The following is a 6265-nucleotide window of genomic DNA, read 5'->3' on the forward strand; positions in this document are numbered from 1 at the left end:
GTCACTTTGGCCAAGTTTAGTTTTCATTTTCGTAAGTCGATTTCATTTTGGGCTATTCATTGGAGGCCAGCAGCATGGGAAGATATCTTATTGAAGTCTTATAATGGAAGGTCTGGATGGAGTAAATAGAGAGAAAATGTTCCCACTCGTGAAAAGGATCAAAACTGAGAGGCCACTGATCTAAAGTCATTAGTAAAAGAAGTAACAGCAACATGAGGAGTATCTATCTCACAGATCGAGCAGTTAGATTCTGGAAAGCACTTGAGAGAGCCAGTGCTGACACAATGGGCCGAGTGATCTCATACTGAGCTGTAAGAATTCTGGGACATGTGTGAATTGTTGCTTTGATGTTATCTGTTACCTCTCTCTGCAATAGTAGCCATTTAAGTTCTTTATGGCCCTGCTCATTTTAAAATGCCTTCTGTGCATTCGTTTCTATGAGGTAATTGTTGAAAACAAACTAGTTATTTGGCTTGCTTTGCCTTTCAAAGTCCATCCTGTTAAAAATGAAATTCTGTGCATTGATAAGCTTCTGACAATTTAAGTTCAAGTTCTGTAGCTGTAGATATTTTCTATGCAACCTGTTCAGAGATGTTAGGAAACTTAGGAGCTGGGAGGAGTTGAACCAGGGCATCCTGGATCAGGGGAACAGACAGCACCACTGCACCACAAAAACTCTGTTGCTTTAAAATTGTTCTTTTATGAGTTGTTACACTATGATGGCAGAAAACAACTCTTATAAAGGTTGTGGAGAGACAGGGATGAAATTTAATGCCCTTTTCCCCCAAAGTAGGCACAAGGATAATTATGTAAGTTGGACCTATACCTGTTGCTTCTGATACAGCTACCCACAAACTTTGTGCAGCTGGCAAGTTAACACGATCCCCGGACATGGCCAGTATTAACCACGCTGCTGAGTAGCTACATAGAGGCCAGGATTCCAGAAAAACAAACACCAGTTAAAGGTAGCCTGTACTACTGAAAGGCAATCTCTCCTTAAATGGATGGTGCGGGGAATCTCCAGGAAGTCAACCTGTACCGGGAAACAATAAGGAGTGGTACAATATCAGACAAGGCAGGCTCCGTGGTTTTGAGATGCAAGTATAGAAGTTCAGGAGATGAGTGATATGCTCTAACCACATTGAAACAGAGACTTTTCAGTCACATAGTCCATTTGTTGTGGATGTCAATGCCAGAGTGAAGCTCCACGGTTCAATGTTCTGATGTGAGTGATCAAGGCCAGTGAATGCACCTTCAGCTGTCCCGCTAGCCTCAGCAACTGCTCAATGCACCAAACCTCCTTCATTCAGCTGCTAACAATGTCTATCAATCAGGCTCTTACCTCACATTCATGACTTCAGTCTCTTCACATAACACTGTTAAGCTTCACATCCATATCTCACAGCCTGCAGCTATTCAACGATGACAGACACAATGTACAAAAGATTGCATGACTCTCACTAACATGTTTCCCTGTCTCTTGCAGAATGAGGCAATGCATAATTCAAGGTAGAAGGTACTGCATATTAGGGGTTAAATGTGTCTCCATGTCTATATACCAATGGATGAGATAATGCTCTCCTTTGTTGGAGTGGCCATCACTGAGATCATGACTAGAGAAAAAGCAAAAACCATAGGAGATGATGGAGCCACCTCATAAGATAAATTCTCCACACAGTTTCCTTCCACCCTCCCATCTCCAATTTCTTCCGATTTACAAGATGTATTTGAAGCATAGACCTCTTACTTTCACTACTGTCTGCCTCAGAACCCTTTACACTTGCACCATTCTCCTTTCAGATACCCAAGAAGTGCTATCTCACAAAAGTGTAACAATAAATAAATAACAATGATGAAAGCTGACAATCGCACAAAACCATGAGCTCACTCCACCTGCTGCAGTCTGGTCAGAGAATGAAACATGGTTAGTTCTCTTTGAATAAAGGGGGTCAGTAATCTCCTGTATGTCCTTCTCTTAAGCAGACCCTAGGTAAGGAAGGACTATCTTCCATTCCGGAGTTGTGTGTCCTGAGGTGAACAAATAGCCTACAAATGGATCCACAACCTCTTCCACAGTGGTGGTACTTACTGAGGTGGGGAGGATAGGATGCTCAGGGGTTTCACATTCTCATTCCACTCTTCATGCTTAATAGCACCTTGGTCTGTTGAAGATGCGAAATGGTTGGCAGATACTTCTTTTCCATTTAGTGTTGAGCTAAAGAAATCCATGAGTCAATGGAAATGCTACATTTTTCAGGGGTGCTATGAGGACAACCCTTAAAGCATTTCTTCTCCCTTCCTGCTAATGGCCTTCCATGACTAAATAGAGAGCTCATTTTGGGGATCTTGCTTCAGGCATGTGGACCGTGTAGCTCCCCCAGTGCAGCTGATTGACAGTAGCTAATGCCCTGATGTTGTCCTGAGAGAGAACACTGATTTTGAAGAATCTATTGTGCTAGTGAATTTGCGGGGTTTTTGCAGAATCATTGCTAGTGTAATTTCTCCAAGTGTTTGCTGTACATTGTCATTGTCTTCGATACATACAGGAGGCTAGGTGACACTGCTGCCCTGTAGGCCAGGACCCTGGTCACAAATTTGAGGCTTTGCTTATAAAGCACTCTATTCCTCAGATGGCCAAATGCTGGCACACTGGGGGCCAAATGGAATTACATCATTGATGTCTGCTGCTGCTCAATGGCTCAGTGTAGGTCTTGATAGTTGGGTGTCAGTGTTGTGGGAGCAGGCTGGGAGAGGACCTTTGTCTTCTAGACCTTTAGCATAAGGCCCATTCTCTCATATGTCTTTGTGAATGCATTGATGATAATTTGGCCTCTGAGTATGTGCTTGGACAGGCATTATCTGCATACTACAGACAGAGTGGTCTTGTTTCTGGATCTGAGATGACTCAGGTTGAACAGTTTGCTATTTGTTCTGTTGACTAGCTCCAGAGCAGCGGGAAATTTCATAGATGTATGCGAAGTATTCCAGTGATTAGGATGGGGACAACCATTGCCTGACCCCCTATTTTGCACACCTCTTGGGTTCATGGTGCATCTATTGGTGAGGATCCAAGCTTGCATGGTGTTGCAGGCAGAGGATAGTGATGACTTTCTGCCAAGAACCAAATTTAAAGAGGGTCCTCCATAATCCCTCCTGATTGAGAGTCAGAGGCATTTGTGAGATTGAAGAAGACCATGTTTTGAGATAGCAGCTGCTCTCTTCACTTTTCTGGAATTTGTCTCACTATAAAGATCATGTCCATTGTGCATTTTGAGGGACAGATTCCTGTATGAGGGACAGGATGTACATGTATTTGGAAAGGCAAGAACTGATTAGGGATAGTCAACATGGTTTTGTGCGTGGGAAATCAGGTCTCACAAACTTGACTGAGTTTTTTGAAGAAGTAACAAAGAGGATTGATACGGGCAAAGCAGTGGACGTGATCTATGTGGACTTCAGTAAGGTGTTCAACAAGGTTCCCCATGGGAGACTGATTAGTAACGTTAGATCTCACGGAATACTGGGAGAACTAGCCATTTGGATACAGAGCTCAAAGGTAGAAGACAGAGGGTGGTGGGGGAGGGTTGTTTTTCAGACTGCCACAAGGATCAGTGCTGGGTCCACTACTTTTCATCATTTATATAAATGATTTGGATGTGAACATAAGAAGTACAGTTAGTAAGTTTGCAAATTACACCAAAATTGGGGGTGTAGTGGACAGCGAAGAAGGATACCTCAGATTGCAATGGTATCTTGATCAGATGGGCCAATGGGCTGATAATTGGCAGATGCAGTTTAATGTAGATGCATGTGAGGCACTATACTTTGGAAAAGCAAATCTTAGCAGGACTTATACTTAATGGTAAGGTCCTGGGGAGTATTGCTAAACAAAGAGACGTTGGAGTGCAGGTTCATAGCTCCTTGAAAGTCGCAGGTAGATAGGATAGTGAAGAAGGTATTTGGTATGCTTTCTTTTATTGGTCAGAGTATTAAGTGCAGGAGTTGGGAGCTCATGTTGCAGCTGTACAGGACATTGATTAGGCCACTTTTGGAATATTGCGTGCAAATCTGCTCTCCTTCCTATTGGATGTTGTGAAACTTGAAAGGATTCAGAAAAGATTTACAAGGATGTTGCCAAGGTTGGAGGATTTGAGCTATCGGGAGAGGCTGAATAGGTTGGAGCTGTTTTCCCTGGAGCGTCAGAGGCTGAGGTTTATAAAAGCATGAGGGGCATGGATAGAATAACTAGATCCCCCAGAGGTGGAGGAGTCCAGAATTGGGCATAGATTTAGGGTGGGAGTGGAAAGATATAAAAGAGACCTAAGGGGCAACATTTTCACGTAAAAGGTGGTATGTGTATGGAATGAGCTGCCAGAAGAAGTGTCATAGAGTCATAGAGATGTACGGCATGGAAGCAGACCCTTTGGTCCAACTCGTCCATGCCAACCAGATATCCCAACCCAATCTAGTCCCACCTGCCTGCACCCAGCCCATATCCCTCCAAACCCTTCCTATTCATATACCTATGCAAATGCCTCTTAAATGTTGCAATTGTACCAACCTCCACCACTTCCTCTGGCAACTCATTCCATACAAATACTACCCTGTGTGTGAAAACGTTGCCCCTTAGGTCTCTTTTATATCATTCCTCTCTCACTCTAAACCTATACCCTCTAGTTCTGGGCTCCCTCACCCCAGGAAAAAGACTTTGCCTATTTACCTTATCCATGCCCCTCATAATTTTGTAGACCTCTATAAGGTCACCCCTCAGCCTCCGACACTCCAGGGAAAACAGCCCCAGCCTGTTCAGCCTCTCCCTATAGCTCAAATCCTCCAACCCTGACAACATCCTTGTAAATCTTTTCTGAACCCTTTCAGGTTTCACAACATCTTTCCAATAGGGAGATCAGGATTCATTATATAGAGTCATAGAGATGTACAGCATGGAAACAGACCCTTCAGTCCAACTCGTCCATACCGACCAGATATCCCAACCCAATCTAGTCCCACCTGCCAGCACCTGGCCCATATCCCTCCAAACCCTTCCTATTCATATACCCATCCAAATGCCTTTTAACTGTTGCAATTGTACTAGCCTCCACTACTGTTTTTTGGGGTATATGAATAGGAAGGGTTTGCAGAGATATGGGCCAAGTGCTGGCAGGTGGGACTAGATTGGGTTGGGATATCTGGTTGGTATGGACGAGTTGGACCGAAGGGGCTGTTTTCATGACTCTATATAATGTTGGATGGCAAACTACCTGCAACCAAGCCAGATATATAACAGTTGATAGTCGCAGTCACTCTTACAGCCACGAGACGTATCCTTCCCACTCTACTCTGAGGTAGCTGTTGCACCTGCTGCAGGTAGCAGATTTCAGTTAGACAGTCCTTAATGAAGAGCCTGTATTTTAGACATTGTTCCTTTCTGGGTTTCAAGAAAAGGAATTGTACCCTAAGCACTCTGGCAGCTGTACCATCCTGTTAAGAATCTCTCTCCCCCTCCTTTGCCTCTTTATTCCAATGGCATTCTGTGCTGGGGTGGGGTGGGGATGGGGGGAATCTCTGTTCACCGTTACAGTCATGTTGTATTTTAAGGGGAATGGCTACTACTGTATCCATGACTGAGAGCCAGTTTGTGCTGCAACATCTGCCACACCACCTGCAATAAAGATTAGCAGCTTTAAAGAATTATTGAAACACCAACAACTATACAATTGCAGCAGCAGCCAGAGTTACACTCAGCAACCAAGCTGAAAGTCAGTGATACCTTTAAATAGCGTTGGTGGCTGGTGCTTCCTGCCACTGAATGTATAATCAGTTGGATTTGACTGGATAATAGGTATCCTAAAATGGGAACTGTGGATCCAAATTGTACAGCAACAACTTTCAGCTGGAACCTTTCATCAGAGAGTTTGTCCACGTCAAATGAATTCAAGTTTAACCATTGGTTGGCAACTACATTGAAGACTCAAGTAATTTTTTTTTAATCTTTGTGAACTTTGCCTTTAAAAAATAAATGCTGTCTGGAATTCTTGCTCGACAGCTCAATTCCAGCATCGTTTCAATATTCTGTTTGCAGCTATTAACCCCCAGTAAATAGGCAAGTTCTTACAAATTCAGACTCTATAAACTCTTTGTCCTTAATGTGCGCTAGAGGCAATGCAAATCTTTTGGCCACTAACTGTCTTCAGTTTCTCCTTGTGATCTTGGCAAGGGTGCAAAGTCACTGAGTTCTTATATTGAGTATATTTAATTGACTCTA

This window comes from Chiloscyllium punctatum, chromosome 8, assembly GCF_047496795.1.
Source record: "Chiloscyllium punctatum isolate Juve2018m chromosome 8, sChiPun1.3, whole genome shotgun sequence".
Taxonomy (NCBI): Eukaryota; Metazoa; Chordata; class Chondrichthyes; order Orectolobiformes; family Hemiscylliidae; genus Chiloscyllium; species Chiloscyllium punctatum.